Genomic DNA, 19207 nt, shown 5'->3' on the forward strand with positions numbered 1-19207 from the left:
AGGATAACTCCCTTGACTCTCCTGTAACTCTCTCAAGCCCCTGTACTCGCCCAAGCCCTTAGTACAGTGCTCTGCAAACATTAAACACTCAACAAATCTAATTGAGTGTTTGACTGAACAACTGCATGTCTGCATTGGAATGAGGGCCAGAAAGAAACATTTCTTAGGAGGCCCTGATATTTAGATTAACAATAGAGAACCTAGAAAACAATTCAAGAAACAGCATGGCCTAGTGGAAAGCACATGGGCTTTAAGACCTGGGTTCGAATCCCTGCTCTGCCACTTACCGGCTTTGTGACCTTGGGCTTGTCAAACAACTTTTCTGTGCCTCACTCTCCTCATCTGTGAAATGGGGATTCAATACCAGTTCTCCCTCTCATAATAATAATAATAATAATGATGATGATGATGATGATGATAATGCTAATTCATTCAATCGTATTTATTGAGTGCTTACTGTGTGCAGAGCATTGTACTATTGTGGTATTTGTTAAGCACTTACTATGTGCCAAGCACTGTACTAAGAGCTGAGGTAAAAACAAGATAATCAGGTCCCACGTGGGGCTCACAGACTAAGAAGGAAGGAGGACATACTGTGGGACAGAGACTGTTTCCAACTTTTTATCTATTCCGGCGCTTAGTATAGTACTTGGCACATAGTAAGCACTTAGCAAGTACAGTAGTCATTATGTATTTATCATTATTACTATTATTATTATTATTGTTATTATTATAGTACTCAAGTCCCAAATTGAAATCAGGGAGATCACCGACAGGCAGCATGTTCTAGTGGAAAGAGCACAAACCTGGGAATTAGATAACCTGGGTTCTAAACCTGGCTCTGCCACTCACCTGCTGTTTGACTTTGGGCAGGTCACATAATTTCTCTGTGCTTCAGTTTCCCCAATTGCAAAATGGGAATTTTTCTCCCTCCTACAGACTGTGAGCCCTATGTGGGACAGGGACTGTGTCCGACTGAAATAACTCATATCTACCCCAGTATTTGTAACAGTTCTTGACACATAGTAAGTGCTTAACAAATATAATAATAATAGTAATAATAAACTATGGGAGCTGACTACTCATTCTGGGCAGTTCTTCGAGAAGATTAATAGTGTGAGGTAACCAGAAGCTGAGCAGGACCCAGGGGCTTGGTTCTCAGAGATGGGCAAATTGTGTCATGCTTTATAGTGTGGGTGGGGAGGTCTCAGCCCTCCCCGCCAGTTAGGCAGAGGAGAAGCTTAAAGAGAACATCACTATCCTTCAATCACTCCAACAGTGGTCCCAGGGGATAGACATTAGCACCTCCTCCCGCAAAGATGGAGAACTGGGGGCTAACGCACGCACTTGGGTTGTGGATGTTCAGGTGATGTTTTTATTCGAGCTTGAGTGCAGCAAGTTGCCACTCAATACAAATTTGCAATTTATCCTGCTCTACGATTCCACATGAGACCTCACAACAAAACAAATACAAAGCTGACCTGTCCCTCACCTGAGCAGGAGGGGTAGACTCAGGGGCTGGTCTATGACAAAAGGTTTCATTATCACCATGTTCCCTATGGGGAAAGTAAACACAGGAAAGCTAAGCCAATGAGAAGTCACTGACAGCGCCCAGAATTGAGTCTAAAGCTCCTGATTCACAGCATGGGGTCTTTAACCACTAGAACTGGAAAAAGGATATTTGAAGGATATATGGTATTTTCAAATTATATTAAGATCAATCCCCGTCATCCCCACCTATTCTGAAAGATATTTGGATGTACCTCTGGAGATTTGCTTAAGAGATTTTACAAATTTCCAGTCCTAGTTGGGGAACAATTGAACTTGATCAGGTTATTGTTTAGTGACTGTCCAGGAAGCCACCATATTTATTAGGTGGCTGTTTCGCAAGTGGAAGGGGAGGCTTTCTGAAGATTAAAGTAGAATCCCAAGTCTGGCCTTAACCACCCCAGCGTGCACGAATAGAGCTAACACAGTATTGTTCCATCATATCTTCATGTTAGATTTTCAGAGGGCAAAGCACTTTGAAACCAAGTGATTTACGTGTCCAATTTCTCTCCGAGTTGGTAACACTCCCGTTCTCAGTGATCGATTCATTCTACTTTGAATTGCTTTGTAAGAAGGATACAAATGATAAATTCTTATCAACACGGTCTGTATTCCTTGAAAAATACCCTCATAAAGCTCTCAAGACAAAACTGTGACACCAATCAGTAAGAAAGAAAATGATCTATGCCAGGGGGCAAGTGTGGTAGGCTCTCATGCCCGCAGAGGATGCACGGCAAGCCGACCAGAGATAGCACAAGGCTAAAATGGCGGCATTTTCCATTTTTCAATGTGATCGGATGTGTGCAATAGTTGTGAGGTGTCTAACTAAACAAAAATTCTAAAGTTCCAGCTCCAACCGGACTGCAGTTTGGAGCCCTGCTGCATAGGACAGCTTTTCAGAACCTAACAGAGATTCCAGCTTTTCATTTGGAACACGGGATAGAGCCTTCACCAAAACCTGCTGGTCTCAGCTCTACAACATCGCCAAGATCCGCCCTTTCCTCTCTATCCAAACCGCTACCCTGTTCGCTCAAGCTCTCATCCTATCCCGTCTGGACTACTGTATCAGCCTCCTCTCCAATCTCCCATCCTCTTGTCTCTCCCCACTTCAATCCATACTTCACACCACTGCCCGGATTGTCTTTGTCCAGAAACACTCAGGGCATGTTACTCCCCTCCTCAAAAATCTCCAGTGGCTACCAATCAACCTACGCATCAGGCAGAAACTCCTCACCCTCGGCTTCAAGGCTCTCCATCACCTCGCCCCCTCCTACCTCACCTCCCTTCTCTCCTTCTACAACCCGGCCCGCACCCTCCGCTCCTCTGCAGCTAATCTCCTCACCGTGCCTCGTTCTCGCCTGTCCCACCATCGACCCCCGGCCCACGTCATCCCCCTGGCCTGGAATGCCCTCCCTCCCCACATCCACCAAGCTAGCTCTCTTCCTCCCTTCAAGGCCCTACTGAGAGCTCTCCTCCTCCAGGAGGCCTTCCCAGACTGAGCCCCCTCCTTCCTCTCCCCCTCCTCCTAATCTCCATCCCCCCACCTTACCTCCTTCCCTTCCCCACAGCACTTGTATATATGTATATATGTTTCCACGTTTTATTACTCTATTTATTACTCTATTTTACTTGTACATATTTATTCTATTTATTTTATTTTGTTAATATGTTTGGCTTTGTTCTCTGTCTCCCCCTTCTAGACTGTGAGCCCACTGTTGGGTAGGGACCGTCTCTATATGTTGCCAAGTTGTACTTTCCAAGCTCTTAGTACAGTGCTCTGCACACAGTAAGCGCTCAATAAATACAATTGATTGATTGATTGATCTGGGCTGGGACTAAGAGTAAAAAATGAAAGGCATAGATAGGGTTGAGGAGGTGCCCATGCAGACATGCTCAGGCTCAGGGAGGGAGACACAGATACACACAAAGCCACCCACTCCTTGCCCACGGCCTCCCTCTGGCCTGAATCACCCTCCCCCTTCATATCTGACAGATGTTTACTGTCCTTATCTTCAAAGCCTTATTAAAAACACACCCCCTCCAAGAGGCCTTCCCTAAGTCCTCATCTCCCCTACTCCCTTTCATTTCAGTGTCACCCATGTCCTTGGATCTGTCCCCTTTAAGCACTTGGTATTCACCCACCCTCAGCCCCATAGCAATTATGTATATATCCTTATAGTCTACTATTTCCCCAGTCTGTAATTTATTTTAATGTCTGTCTCCCCCTCAAGACTGTAAGCTCCTTATTGACAGAGAACATATCTCACAGCTCCGTTGTGCTGTACTCTCCCAAGTGTTTATTATAGCACACTACTAATAATAATCATGGTATTTGTTAAACACTTACTATGTGCCAGGCACTGAACTACGTGCTGGGGTGGCAACAAAATAATCGTGTTGTTCATAGTCCATATCCCGCAAGGGGCTCATAGTCTTAATCCCCATTTTACAGATGAGGTAACAGGCACAGAGAAGTGAAGTGACTTGCCCAAGGCCACACAGCAGACAGTGGCAAAGCCGGGATCAGAACCCATGATCTTCTGACTCCCAGGACTGTGCTCTATCCACTACGGCATGCTGCTCTGCACACAGTAAATGTTCAATAAATATTATTGACTGATTGCTAAGAAGACACGTAGGGACGGGGGTTGGGCTTGGTGAAGAACACATCTCTGGCTGAGGCCGGAGATGAGAGGGAGACACAGACCAGAGTCCTGTTGTGGTTCCAGCTGGGGTAGATAAGTGCTGGGGAAGATACAAGATAATCAGGTTGGACGCAGTCCATGCCCACAAGGGGATCCCGGTCTAAGTCAGAGAGAGAAGAGGTATTGAATCCCCCTTTAATAGATGAGGAAACAGAGGCAAAGAGCAGTGAAGTGACTTGCCCAGAATCACACAGCAGTCAGATGGAAGAGCTGGGACTAGAACCCAGGTCCTCTGTCTCCCAGGTGTGATGATCCTCTGTGCACAAATCCAAATGCCTAGGCAACACAAAGGGGAACGTGGGGTGGGGAAATGAGGATCTAGTCAGGGAAGGTTTCTTGGTGGAGACGTGATTTTAGGAGGGTAAAGGTGAAGGTGGAGAGAGTGGTAGGCTGTTGTATATGAGGTGTGGTGGGGGGGAGTTCCAGGCAGGAGAGAGGATGGGGGCAACAGATCAGTGGCAAGGTAGATGGGAGCGAGGGCCAGAGAATAAGTTGGTGCATTTTCTTTCAGCACTTAGAACAGTAAGAGCTTTACTATTACTACTACCACTGCTGCTGCTGTTTGTTTGGGATTTTACTTTCTGCCTAGCGGGAACATTTTAAATTCATTCATTCATTCAATCGTATTTATTGAGCGCTTACTGTGTGCAGAGCACTGTACTAAGCGCTTGGGAAGTACAACTTGGCAACATATAGAGACGGTCCCTACCCAACAGTGGGCTCACAGTCTAGAAGAGGGAGACAGAGAACAAAACAAAACATATTAACAAAATAAAATAATTAGAATAAACATGTACAAATAAAATAGAGTAATAAATACGTACAAACATATATACATATATACAGGTGCTGTGGGGAGGGGAAGGAGGTAAAGCGGGGGGGATGAGGAGGGGGAAGAGGGGCAGAGGAAAGAGGGGGCTCAGTCTGGGAAGGCCTCCTGGAAGAGGTGAGCTCTCAGTAGGGCCTTGAAGAGAGGAAGAGAGCTAGCTCGGCGGATGTGCCGAGGGAGGGCATTCCAGGCCAGGGGGATGACGTGGGCCAGGGGTTGACGGCGGGACAGGCGAGAATGAGGCACAGTGAGGAGATTAGCGGCAGAGGAGCGGAGGGTGTGGGCTGGGCTGTAGAAGGAGAGAAGGGAGGCGAGGTAGGAGGGGGCGAGGTGATGGAGAGCCTTGAAGCCGAAGTAAATGTACTTAGTCTCCTCCCCACAACCTCTCCTGGCTGCCTAGTCAAGCAGTGGACATGCAAAGGGAGATAGGGAAAGCTGTATGACATGGCTTCAGACCCAGATGCTAGCCCAACCTGACTCCTTATTGTTAGATACTGGAGGACTACGAGCCAAACCCAGTCTAACAGGACTTTACTGCAGCCTACCTAGAAGCAGCAGGCCCTAGTGACCTTGAGAAAGGCACTTCACTTCTCTGGGCCTCAATTTCCTAATCTGTAAAATGGGGATTCAGTATCTGTTCTCCCTTCTATTTAGTTAGGCTGTGAGCCTTGTGTGGGACAGGGTCTGTGTCTTATCTGATTGTCTTGAGTACAGTGTAACCGCTTAAAACATACCACTTAGTAAGTACTTAATAATACTAGTATCATTAACTGCTGCATACCTAAGTTGCCCCTCTCAGGATCACACCTGGAGAGTTTCCAGGACTCTACCAGTCTCGACTATGGTGGGGAGAGTCATCTGGAGGCATACTCATTCCATTTCTAGCTTGGGCAGTGGCTAGAGAGTGGAAGACAATCTGTTACAAGTCAAAACTCACCTGTGCTGGGCAGCCGTGGCATGGGAGACTGTTAAGGGTGGAGACTGCGTCGAAGAAGGCAATGGTAAACTACTTCCGAATTTTCACCAAAAAAACTCTATGGATACACTACCGCAACAACTGCAGATGGAGGTGGAACGTTCTGGGAGAGGTGTCTATGTAGTCGCTACGGGTCAAAGACGATGCAACAGCATAAGACAAAACGCCCAAGTTATCTAGACCCTAAGAGTACCACAGTATCCTGAATTAGTAGACTTGGTATTCAAGAACCTCAACTAAAAAACTCCTCATTTCTTAGGCCATCGAACTCTACTTGCAAAGTGTGGGTGGAAATCTAGGCACTAGGCAGACTATGGCCACTTTTAAAACTCCCCTTTACCTTTTATAACTCTGCCTGCACTTCTGCCCAGCAACACTACTACTCCTTCATCGATTCCCATGCCAACTGACACCAATCAATCAATCAATCAATCATATTTATTGAGCGCTTACTGTGTGCAGAGCACTGTACTAAGCGCTTGGGAAGTACAAGTTGGAAACATATAGAGATGGTCCCTACCCAACAGTGAGCTCACAGTCTAGAAGGGGGAGACAGAGAACAAAACAAAACATATTAACAAAATAAAATAAATAGAATAGATATGTACAAGTAAAATAGAGTAATAAATATGTACAAACATATATACATATATACAGGTGCTGTGGGGAAGGGAAGGAGGTAAGGCCGGGGGGATGGAGAGGGGGAGGAGGGGAAGAGGAAGGAGGGGGCTCAGTCTGGGAAGGCCTCCTGGAGGAGGCGAGCTCTCAGTAGGGCCTTGAATGGAGGAAGAGAGCTAGCTTGGCGGATGTGGGGAGAGAGGGCATTCCAGGCCGGGGGATGACGTGGGCAGGGGGTCGACGGCGGGACAGGCGAGAACAAGGCACGGTGAGGAGATTAGTGGCAGAGGAGCGGAGGGTGCGGGCTGGGCTGTAGAAGGAGAGAAGGGAGGTGAGGTAGTAGGAGGGGGCAAGGTGATGGAGAGCCTTGAAGCCGAGGGTGAGGAGTTTCTGCCTGATACGTAGGTTGACTGATAGCCACTGGAGATTTTTGAGGAGGGGAGTAACATGCCCAGAGCTTTCTGGACAAAGACAATCTGGGCAGCGGTGTGAAATATGGATTGAAGCGGGGAGAGACAAGAGGATGGGAGATCAGAGAGGAGGCTGATACAGTAGTCCAGATGGGATAGGGTGAGAGCTTGAACGAGCAGGGTAGCGGTTTGGATGGAGAGGAAAGGGTGGATCTTGGCAATGTTGCGGAGCTGAGACCGGCAGGTTTTGGTGACGGCTTGGATGTGAGGGGTGAACGAGACAGCGGAGTCGAGGATGACACCAAGGTTGCGGGCTTGTGAGACGGGAAGGATGGTAGTGCCGTCAACAGTGATGGGAAAGTCAGGGAGAGGGCAGCGTTTTGGAGGGAACACAAAGAGTTCAGTCTTGGACATGTTGAGTTTTAGGTGGCAGGCAGACATCCAGATGGAGATGTCCTGAAGGCAGGAGGAGATGCGAGCCTGGAGGGAGGGGGAGAAAGCAGGGGCAGAGATGTAGATTTGGGTGTCATCAGCGTAGAGATGATAGTTGAAGCCGTGGGAGTGAATGAGGTCACCAAGGGAGTGAGTGTAGATCGAGAACAGAAGGGGACCAAGAACCAAACCTTGAGGAACCCCCACAGTAAGGGGATGGGAGGGGGAGGAGGAGCCCACAAAAGAGACTGAGAATGAACGACCGGAGAGATAAGAGGAGAAGGGGGTGGTCCCCAGTGTTGAAGGCAGCTGAGAGGTCGAGGAGGATTAGGACAGAGTATGAGCTGCTGGATTTGGCAAGCAGGAGGTCATTGGTGACCTTTGAGAGGGCAGTTTCCTTGGAATGTAGGGGACGGAAGCCAGACTGGAGGGGGTCGAGGAGAGAGTTGGTGTTGAGGAATTCGAGGCAGCACGTGTAGACGACTCGTTCAAGGAGTTTGGAAAGGAATGGTAGGAGGGAGATGGGGCGAGAAGGTGAGGTGGGGTCAAGAGAGGGTTTTTTTAGGATGGGAGAGACATGGGCATGTTTGAAGGCAGAGGGGAAGGAACCAGTGGAGAGCGAGCGGTTGAAGATGGAAGTTAAGGAGGGGAGAAGGGACAGAGCGAGAGATTTCATGAGAAGGAATGGGGTCAGAAGCACAGGTGGCCGGAGTAGCACTTGAGAGGAGGGAGGAGAGCTCCTCTGAGGATACTGCTGGGAAGGATGGGAGAGTAGCAGAGAGTGTTGAGAGCACCCCGGGGGGTTGGAGAAGGGTGGGGAGTGACTTTGGGGAGGTCAGACCTGATGGATTTAATTTTATTAACGAAGTAGGAGGCCAGATCGTTGGGGGTGAGGGAAGGAAGAGGGGGAGGAACCAGGGGCCTGAGAAGGGACCACCAACTATTCCAGATATTTAACTCCCTCTTGAAAATCCCAGTGTCCTCACCTCACCCCCAATAATTCTTCTAACTGCTTTGTTGACAAAATCCCAGCTCCGCCACTTTTCTGCTAGGTGATCTTCGGCAAGTCACTTAACTTCTCTATGCCTCAGTTTCCTCATGTGGTGTTGAAGGTGGGGTGAATAAAGAGAACAAATCCAAGTGTTAAGGTGATGCAAAAGGGAGAGGGAGTAGAAGAAATGAAGGCTTAGTTGGGGAAGGCCTCAAGGCCTCTTGGAGGAGATGTGCAGATGAGGTAACTGAGGCACAGAGAAGTTAAGCGACTTGCCCTATGTCATTCTAATTCACCACGGACCCCTTGTCCATAACCTGCCTCTGGTCTGGAACTCCCTCCCCCTTCATATCTGATAGATCATCACTCTGGGCATGCAGAGAAACATAGTAAGGACTACTGCCTCAGTTATGCCATCTGTAAAATGGGAATTAAGACTCTGAGCCCCATGAAGAACGGGAACTGTGTTTGACCTGATTAGCTCATATCTACCTAGTGCTTAGAAAAGTGCTTGGCACATAGTAAATGCTTAGCAAATACCATACTGTGTGGTGCCTGCTACCTGAAAACACCATCACTGATCACCCAAAACATGAATCGATTTCCATTTCCTGTTGCTGTCCTGCAATTCCCTCCTAAATAAGTATTATTTCTGTGGGAGAACAGTTGCCAGAAGAATAAGGTAGTGCATGAGGCGGAGTATTTTGCCATTTCCCCAACGCATCACAAGCTGGGTTTATCTCCTCTTCTGACACCAAAGAAACAATAGGTGATTCCTGCTCTTTCCAGAGAAAAGAAAAATAACCCTCTATAGCTTCTCTTTTCTGGCCCTGACCTTCCACTTCATGAGCTTATTGGGAAATCTAAAAATATGAACTACTGTCACAGGAGGCATGGTGGGCTAAAATCCGTTGACAGAAATTCAATCAACCAGTTAGAGTACCATGTGAGGTAGTCGAGGTAGTTAAGGACCACATGAGTGAGCCAAGTGAATATTGAAAAAATAATGGGCTTGAATTGGACTCTTCAGTGTGGTATTTTGTCTTTTGGGAGCAGAGTAATTTTACTCTATCTGAGGATTAACAGAGCCCCTTGTTTTTGACTCCTATGTCCCTCCAAAGATTAGTTTCTAGACAACATTCCACTAAACATGCTCAACAAAATCCACACATATCAACACACTGGTTAAGTCTTCCTGGAGTAAGCATAATGAGCTTGAAAATTTTTTGCAGAAATCAAAATGTTTCTTCATGACCCTAACAGAATCTGCCTAATTAGCCAGCTAATGAGTTGAGGGGAGGGAACTTGAGACTACTTCTTTCTGCTGCAATTTGAGATGTTAGGACTGAAAAGCATGAGGCTGTGGTCGTACAATTTTTTGGATGGTCAGTTTATTTTTCTAGTTAGATTACATCCTCATACATGACAGCAGCTCTGAGCCGTTACCCTCATACTTCTGCTAGCCCATATAGAAAAGCAGCATGGCCTAGAGGAAAGAGCATGGGCCTAGGAATCAGAAGGTCATGGGTTCTAATCCCAGCTCCACCACTTATCGGCTGTGTGACCTTGGGTAGGTCACTTCACTTCTCTGCGCCTCAGTTCCCTCATTTGTAAAATGGGGATTCAGACTGTAATCCCCACGTGGGACAGGGACTATGTCCAACCTGATTTGATTGTATCCACCCCAGTGTTTAGCACTTATGGCACATAGTAAGCACTTAACAAATACCATAATTAATCATTACGATTAGACTGTGAGCCCCATGCGGGACATGATCTGTGTCCAATCTGATTATCATGTATCCACCCAGCACTTAGTACAGTGCTTGGCACATAGTAAGTGCTCAAAAGCTGCCACATTTATTATAAACTCTAGGGATTTACTAGGGTGGCAGTGGGATAGAGGGCTGGAGAATCTGAAACTCTGGCTAGTAGATGGATGTGCTGATGTCAACTTCTTGATGTGAGACTTGTATGAGAGGGGGTCTTAAAGCATCAATTTTGCCTATCCACTAATTTGGCGCTTAATCAAGAGTATTTATGGAGTACCTACTCTGTGCAGAGCATTGTACTAAACCTATGCACTTGGATCTGCACCCTTTAAGCACCTGATATTCACCCTACCCTCAGCCCGACAGCACTTTACATACATATCTGTAATTTTTTTAAACATCTGTCTCCCCCTCTAGACCAGAAACTCCTTGTGGGCAGGTAATGTGCCTACCGACTCTACTGTACTGTACTCTCCCAAGCACTTATTACAGTGATCTGCACACAGTAAGTGCTCAATAAATACTATTGATTCACTGAGCACTTTGGAGAGCACATTGAGGTAGTAGACATGATCCCTGCCCTTGGAGATCTTACCATCAGGAAGAAGCGCTTACCATCTTACAACCTAGGTTGTTACCACACAGACACGGGGGGGGGGGGGGGGGGGGGGGGGGAATTTTCCTCCAGAAAATTTCTTTCAAAATAGTTAAACGATCCTGTACAACATGGCCACTCTCCCACATCTACTCTGCTCTAGTCCGTGATGGGGAAGCAGATGAAGCAGCCTGACCTAAGTGACTACATTCACTACTCTCTTGTGGCCAAGAGGAGAGGTAAAGAGAAAAAGAGGGAAAAAAGAGGAAAACAGCAAGGGAGAGAAATAGGTTGGGAAGAGAGTAGTCAAAGACCTATTTGGTTCTCCTCCTACTTCCCACTGACACCTTTCCCTGTGAGCTCCTCCCACTTACCCTCCCCCCACACCATTCCTGGGGAGAGCAGGCCATATTTTCTTAGTTATTCCACTAGCTTGTATTTATAAGATTCTTTTCTCCTAAACAGCTGAAAACATTTTGCCAGCTTCAATTCATTGATCTCAACAACCCCTCTGAGAGGAAGGTAGGGGCTAGGTTGGAATTAAAACAAAATTATAGCCCAGCATTGCAAATAAAATCCAAAACTTTACTAGCCCATGTCTTTCTTTCTTATTTTTTTTAACACTTACTCCATCTCTTTTCAGAAGGTTTATATATGGTAAAATAAATTAAATTATAAGTCTTTTCCAATCCCTGGTGAGTGGTTATTTCACTGAGAAGGAATCTGAAACACAGAGAGACTCTAGATCGGAGAGCAGAACTCAAACAGCAATCTTGAGATAACAAGCCAGAAGCATAAGGAACTAAAAAAGTGCTCTGCACAGAGTAAGCACTCAATAAATGTAATTGAATGATTGACTGATTAGGGGCGATGGGGAGGAAAGAAGAAAAATTTGATTTTTCATTAAATTTCCAAGAATGAAAGCAATTATGAACATAAACTGAAAAGTAAAGAAATAGTATCATAGCATTACAAAAGTTATCTAGTTCTTATCAAGTGAAATGATGTCCCAAATATGCGTATATATAGTCTAGTTTGTTAGATCAATCAATCAATGGTATTTATTGAGTACTTAATGTGCACAGAGTACTGTACTAAGTGCTTGGGAGAGTACAATAGAACAGAATTGGTAGGTATGTTCCCTGTCTAGTAGGACTTTAAAGTCTAGAGGGGGAGACAAACATTAATATAAAAAAATGAATTAAAGATATTTACATAAATGTTGTGGGGCTGACGGTGGGATGACTATCAAGTGCTTAAAGGGTACAGGTCCAAGTGCACAGACAATGCAGAAGGGATAGAGAATGAGGGGAAAAGAGGGCTCAGTCAGGGAAGGCCTCTTGGAGGAGATGTGATTTTAATAAAACTTTAAAGGTGGGGAGAGTGATGGCCTGTCAGATATGAAGTAGGAGGGATTTCCAGGTCAGGCGGAGGATGTGGGTCGGGGGTCATCAGTGAGATAGACAAGATCAAGGTACAGTAAGTAGATTGTTATTAGAGGAGTGAAGGGGGTGGACTGAGTTGTAGTAGGAAATCAGCAAGGTAAGGTAGGAGTAAGCTCATTGTTATAGAATAATGGCATTTGTTAAGCGCTTACTATGTGCCAAGCGCTATACTAAGCACTGGGTAGATAAAAGACGATCGGGTCAGACACAGTCCCTATCCCACATAGGGCTCACAGTCTTCATCCACATTTTATAGATGAGGTAACTGAGGCACAGAGAAGGTAAGCGACTTGCCCAAGGTCACACAGCAGATAAGTGATGGAATCGGGATTAGAAACCAGGTCCTTTACCTCCCAGGCCCATGCTCTTTCCACTAAGCCACACCGACATGCCTACCAACTCTGTTGTATTGTACTCTTCCAAGCGCTTAGTACAGTGCTCTGCTCACAGTGAGGGCTCAATAAATACTACTACCTGACTGAGGGGGCAAACTGACTGAGCACTTTAAAGCTGATGGTAAGGAGTTTCTCTTTGATGAGAAGGTGGATGGGTAACCACTGGGGGTTCTTGAGGAGTGGGGAGACATGGACTGAATAGTTTTGTAGAAATATGATCCGGGCAGCAGAGTGAAGTATGGACTGGAGTAGGGAAAGACAGGAGGCAGGGAGGTCAGAGAGGAGGCTGATGCAGTAGTCAAGGTGGGATAGGATAAGCGCTTGGATCAGTGACCCATCCAGAACTGAACTGAGGGTGTTATGGGGTGGGCATGGCAGATGAGCATACAGTGCTGACAATTAGGAGCCCTGAACAATGGTCGAAATCGTCCCCCTTTCCTCTATTCCCACTTCCAACACATGGCTCTTTCATGAGTAAACTTCATCAGTACTTGACCAGACTGAACCACGAGGTGTAGGTTTCCTTTTTACCAGCAGGTGGAGCACTCCTCAGTTTAACCTCATTTCAGGTGCTGACAAATCCACCTTACACCTTAATGACGATAACATAAAGGAAAAAAGTGCTCTCTCGAAACCTAAGAAAGAGCAAACTACTTTTCTTTCCTCACAGAGACAACAAGGACTTGAACAGTTTTTATACTATGTATCGGTTTCTAATCCCGGCTCCACCACTTGTCTGCTGTGTGACTGTGGGCAAATCACTTCACTCCTCTGTTCCTCAGTTTCTCTGTAAAATGGAAATTAAGACCGTAAGCCCCAAATGGGACAGGGACTGTGTCCAACCTGATTACCTTGTATCTACCCCAGCACTTAGAACTGTTCTTGGCTCATAGTAAGCACTTAAATACCATTATCATTATTAGCAAAACTGGTGCCCTGTCAGTGGGGCCCATAGTCACAAAGCCCTGGGCTAAAGGGATCCAGGGTCCTCACACATACTGACCTGTGTTCCCCAATGACCCAGAATGTAGCCTTTTCCTGTTTGAAAAAGACATGAAAAGATGACTCTCCAGAATCTTTTTTGTCATTTCTCTCAGCTGGGGAGCCTGTGGTTGTTTCCCATCCATTGAAACTGCAATCTGGGTGGAGGAAATGAAACTTGTGCCTCACAGTGGATAAAGGCCAAACGTGTGGGAGATGCTGAAGATCAAAACGGCCAAGTACACTTGTTATGGAATTTTTCATGAGCCGAATTCCTCTGTTATCAGTGTTCCCCTGCACTTAAAAGAGCTAGAACAAAGCAAAGAGAAAATACAGTTGTCCTTGCATAATCAGAAACACCATGACAGATGGAGCAGATGCAACAAGGACAGAGGCTGAGGCTGGAATGGCCACAAACACAGCTGAAACTAATAGGCACCTTCTCCTTTTCCCCAGAGCTAGGAACAGCATTTAATTCCTAGAGTTCATCAGCAGGGTCATTCCAATTACCCACTTGATTCAGCTGTGCTTCTTCTCTCTACTGGTCTTCAAAACATGTGGCCTCAGAGCTCTTCCCAGCAAGTTGTTGGTTGTGTCTGATTCGGTTGAATTGCTTGCTTTTCATGGGGAGGATACAGCAGAAAAAAGAACAACAGGGAAATGTTACCACTTGTTTCATTTTCTCCCAACCACATGCTTTTTCCTGCTTTGGATTAGGTTGGACCTTGTGACTGGCATTTACACCCAGCTTCTTGTACCCTACTGAAGACAGCGCTTCCAGCCACAGGCGCCTGGAGTTTTCCCTATTGAGGTTTCCACCTCCTGGCTAGGCTGGCTAGTCTTCTGCTTTTATACTGGGCTGTTTGGCATCCCCTGTCTGGTTCTGCCTGGCCTAGCAGATAGAGCACGGACCTGGGAGTCAGAAGGTCATGGGGTCTAATTCCAGCTCCGCCACTTCTCTGTTGTGTGACCTTGGGTACTTCCCTGGGCCTCAGTTACCTCATCTGTAAAATGGGGATTGGAATGGTGAGCCCCATGTGGGACAGGGACTGAGTCCAAACTGATGATCTTGTATCTACCACAGTGCCTGGCACATAGCGCTTAACAAATACCATAATTATTATTAATGGATACAATTAAGTCTGATTTGTTTTTTCAGCCCAAGAGTTCCTCTGCTGTACCTCCTGAGTTCCACAACTTGGATGCTGCACCAGATTTCTCACTCATACACTGCCCTGAGAGAGGACCGCAAAGACTCTGGAACAAGTCAGGGGGTAGGGGAGGGCTCAAGGGGTTCCCTTGGAGAAGCTCTCTTGGATTGGGCAAAATTGGCATCATTCAGCCAAATGGCACTCGTGAGAAACAGCATGGCCTAGTGGAGAAAGCACGGACCTGGGAGTCAGAAGGACCTGGGTTTTTATCCTGGCACTGCCAGGTCCTTGCTACATGACCTTGGGAAAGTAACGTGCCTTCTCTGGGCCTCAGATTCCTCAACTGTAAAATGGAGATACCTGTTCTCCCTCCTACTTAGACCGTGAGCCCCAGGAGGGACAGTGACAGACCTAATTAACTTATAACTACCCCAGTGCTTAGAACAGTGTTTGACACATACTAAGTGCTTAACAAATACCATTAAAAAAATCACGTCTCCAGGCCCAATATTTGGGAGAGCTGTCAGCGGCCCTCCAACTCCTGGGGGTACACCATGAGTTTGTGCCCAGGGAAACTGCAGGGAATAATGAGATTTGAGTAATCCCGGCTCTACCACCTGTCTGCTGTGTGACCTAGGGCAAGTCAGCGTGGCTTAGTGGAAAGAGCATGGGCTTGGGAGTCAGAGGTCGAGGGTTCTACTCCCAGCTCTGCCACTTATCAGCTGTGTGACTTTGGGCAAGCCACTTAATTTCTCTGGGCCTAAATTACCTCATCTGTACAATGGGGATTAAGAATGTGAGTCCCATGTGGGATAACCTGATTACCTTGTATTTACCCCAGCGCTTAAAACAGTACTTGGCACATAGTAAGTGCTTAACAAATACCATAATTATTATTTTTCTCTGTGCCTCAGTTATCTCATTGGTAAAATGGGGAATAAGACTGGGAGCCCTGTGAGGGACAAGGACTGTGTTCAACCTGATTTGCTTGTATCCACCCCAGTAATTAGTACAGTACCTGGTATATAGTAAGTGCTTAACAAATACTGTTATTATTAACAATAATAATAATAATCTGAGTTCCTAGTGGACCTCTCTCTGGAAGACTAGTGGCAAACTTTAGGGCACAGAAGACTCGATACTGTCCCGGGAAATATTGGCACCCAATCAAGAGATGTCTCAGATGAATTGTCACAGGGGTGGTAAGAGTGGCGATTACCCATGCTCATAACCCTAGGAGAGTGAAATCACCCCTCAGCACTTATTTACCTATCTGTAAAGTATTTATATTAATGTCTGTCTCCCCCTCTAGACTGTACACTCGTTGTGGGCAAGGAACATATCCGCCAACTCTGTTATGTTGAACTCTCCCAAGAGCTCAGTACAGTGCTCAGTAAGCACTCAATATGATCGATTGATTGATTGATACTGCTGTTGTCCCTTTCCCTCCTACTGCTGCCTGTGCCCCTTGCCTCACACCTAAAGGGGACATGAGGAGTATGCAGCGGGAGTGGAGGGGTGGAGGGGGGGAGGCTACAATATTTTGGCGGCAGCCTGGCTAGGGGAGTAGCAGTGAACAAACTAATCAATGGTATTTATTGAGCACTTACAGGGTGCAGAGCACTGTATTAAGTGCTTGGGAGAGTACAATACAATAAAGTTGAGAGACATGATCCCTGCCCTTGAGGAGCTAACAGTCTAGCAAAGATGGACTTTTCCCTATCTACCTGTTAAAAACTTTCAGAATCTGAGAACCCGGGAACTCCCACTTGATTTGATTCCTCTTTATTTGAAACCATTCCAATCAGACTGAATGATGCCCTTTGACAGGTTCCAGAGAAAAATATTCCCCAATCTCCATGGTATTATTGCCACTGGGTCTCCCCGCAGCTTACATTTATGCCTGGGAAGAAGCCTAGACCATCTGCTGGGGGAAAGACGAGTGCATTGTTTATGGGCAGAGCTAGCTCCAGTCTGTTGACCAGCTGAGACAAAAATTGGCTATCCTTTCCATCAATCAATCATGTTTATTGAGCACTTGCTGTGCGCAGAACACAGTAGTACAGATTTGTACATATCTGTAATTTATTTATTTATGTTAATGTCCGTCTCCCCGCTCTGGACCATAAGCTCATTGTGGCCAAAGAATGTGTCTGTTTACTGTTATATTGTACTCTCCCAAGCGCTTAGTAGAGTCCTTTGCACACAGTAAGTGCTTAATAAATACGACTGAATGAACGAACACTTGGGAGAGTATGATGCAACAATATAACAGACATATTCCCCGCCCTCGATGAGCTTACTTTCCTATTTGTTACAACTTCATCACACTAGGTCATGCATGCCTGCTACAGCCCATATCATGTCACCACAGTAGGTTGCATATGCATTCAGTGTTCCATATGACATCCCTGCATCTTGCTGTGGATACATGCAATGCAGCATAATGGCATCATGAGGAATCCTGCTCAAACCCCAAATCTGTACCATTTTTCGGGGATGGGGGGGACCCTTGCTGTAGAGGCATTTTATTCTCCTCCCAGGTCCCTTGCTAAGAGAGGCACTGCTGCCTACTCAGGCTAGATGCTTTTCAATTTTCAACTGTGGTCACCCCAGGACCCCATCCCCTCAACGTTGTACCCTGAGGCAGTTGCTTACCTCACCTACCATCTGCAGCCAACACTGTTTGTGGGTTCATCAGGCAGTGGTTTTAAATTTTTTTTCTGACTTTCAGGAGTTGCATGTTTTGAGAACAAACTCCGTTTGACTAAAGGACCAATTATTGTTTTCGATGGATATATTTCAGCACTCTGTCGGTAAAGTCATTTTTAGACATTTGGATTAGTTAATTCCGCACAACAGACCTGACCAAGAACATTAGCACAGTCAACTTTCAGTGGTTCAGGGTAACAGGAAAATAGCATTGTATGAATACGCCTGAATACAAAATACCTGAATTAAGCACAGATCCTTAGTATTTATTATGCTATTATTATTATTATTAACAGTTCTGTTTAAACAGCTAGTTGTCACCTATATTTATAAATGCAAAAATCGACCCTTGTTTATTATTGCAAAAACTTCAAAAATTTTGCAGGCTGGAAGAAAACACTGCTATTACTGAAGAGTAGAACTGTCAACAACAGAATTTGAAAAGGGATTCTTCTTGTTGCTCAAGGGACTCAGTAATCAGTCTCTCACATATCCACGTTTCATCTATTGTTCCTTTTCTCAAGTGGAGAGAAAGACTAAAAGGTTGGAAAGAAAGGGGAGAGAGAGAGAAGGAGAGAGTTAAAAAGCAAAGCTAGCCAAAACCCCAGACTTGACCAAGACAGTCTTAGATTTGAAGGCTATTTTGGGGTCCTAGATGGATGGAGAATTGTTTCTTATCAAATATTTCAGAACTGTAAGAGCCTTCCACATCAGGTTCCATCAGTTTAGGTGGGGTCCCTCATGTGACTCTATGGGAAAATCACCCCAAACACCCCAGGGCTTTGGTTTATAGTAATAATGTGTTTTGTTAAGCATTTTTGTATGTCAAGCACTGTACTAAGCATTAGGGTAGATACAAGATAATCAGGTATGACATAATCCCTGTCCCACATAGGGCTCACAATCTAAGAGATAAGGAAAACAGGTATTTAATCCCAATTTTACAGAAGGTGAAACAGAGGCAGAAAAGTAAAGTGACTTGCCCAAGGTCATAGAGCAGACAAGTGGTGGAGCGGGGATTAGAACTAAGGTCCTCTGCCTCCCAGGCCCAAGCTCTTTCCAGTAGGCTACGCTGCATCCTTTAACTTGAGGGAGTGTGCACCTCATTTTTGCTTAATCCTCTTAAATAACAGGCTTAATGATTTTATGAAGCCCCCCTACAATCCATCCACGTTTTCTTAAAAGTGGACATGTATTATCCTAGAATCAATCAATTTGAACACTTATGGGGTGCAGAGCACTGTACTAGGCACTTGGGAGGGTACAATACAATAGAATTTGTAGACACAATCCCTACCCTCAAGTATTGTATTATCTACAATCAATCATTTATTGAGCACTTACTGTGCATAGAGTACTGTATGTACTAAGCATTTGGGAGAGTACAATAAAACAATATAACAGGTGCATTCCCTGCCCACAATGAGCTTACAGTCCAGAGGGGGAGAGAGACATTAATATGAATAAATATGAATAAATTAAAGGGTGTAAAAATAAAGGGGCAAATAAAGGGTGTAAATCTAAGTGCAAGGGCACAGAATGAAGTGGGAGAAGTGGATCGTCTAACCCAGGGTCAGACCACGCCCTCACCACAAACCAAGCAAATTCTCACAATGGAGGAGCAGCATGGCCTGGTGGAAAGCACAC

General features: G+C 45.7%; 1 protein-coding gene and 1 non-coding gene across 2 annotated transcripts in view; one reads left to right on the forward strand and one right to left on the reverse strand.

Moving 5' to 3' along the window:
- The window catches only part of TMC1 (transmembrane channel like 1), a 354777-nt gene that overhangs the window by 161450 nt on the left and 174120 nt on the right, over positions 1 to 19207 (reverse strand). The window lies entirely within an intron of this gene.
- On the forward strand, positions 5872 to 6009 carry LOC119948625. Its single transcript, XR_005457009.1, has one exon. It is a non-coding gene; the product is annotated as a small nucleolar RNA SNORA7 (small nucleolar RNA).

This window comes from Tachyglossus aculeatus, chromosome X4, assembly GCF_015852505.1.
Source record: "Tachyglossus aculeatus isolate mTacAcu1 chromosome X4, mTacAcu1.pri, whole genome shotgun sequence".
Classification (NCBI taxonomy): Eukaryota; Metazoa; Chordata; class Mammalia; order Monotremata; family Tachyglossidae; genus Tachyglossus; species Tachyglossus aculeatus.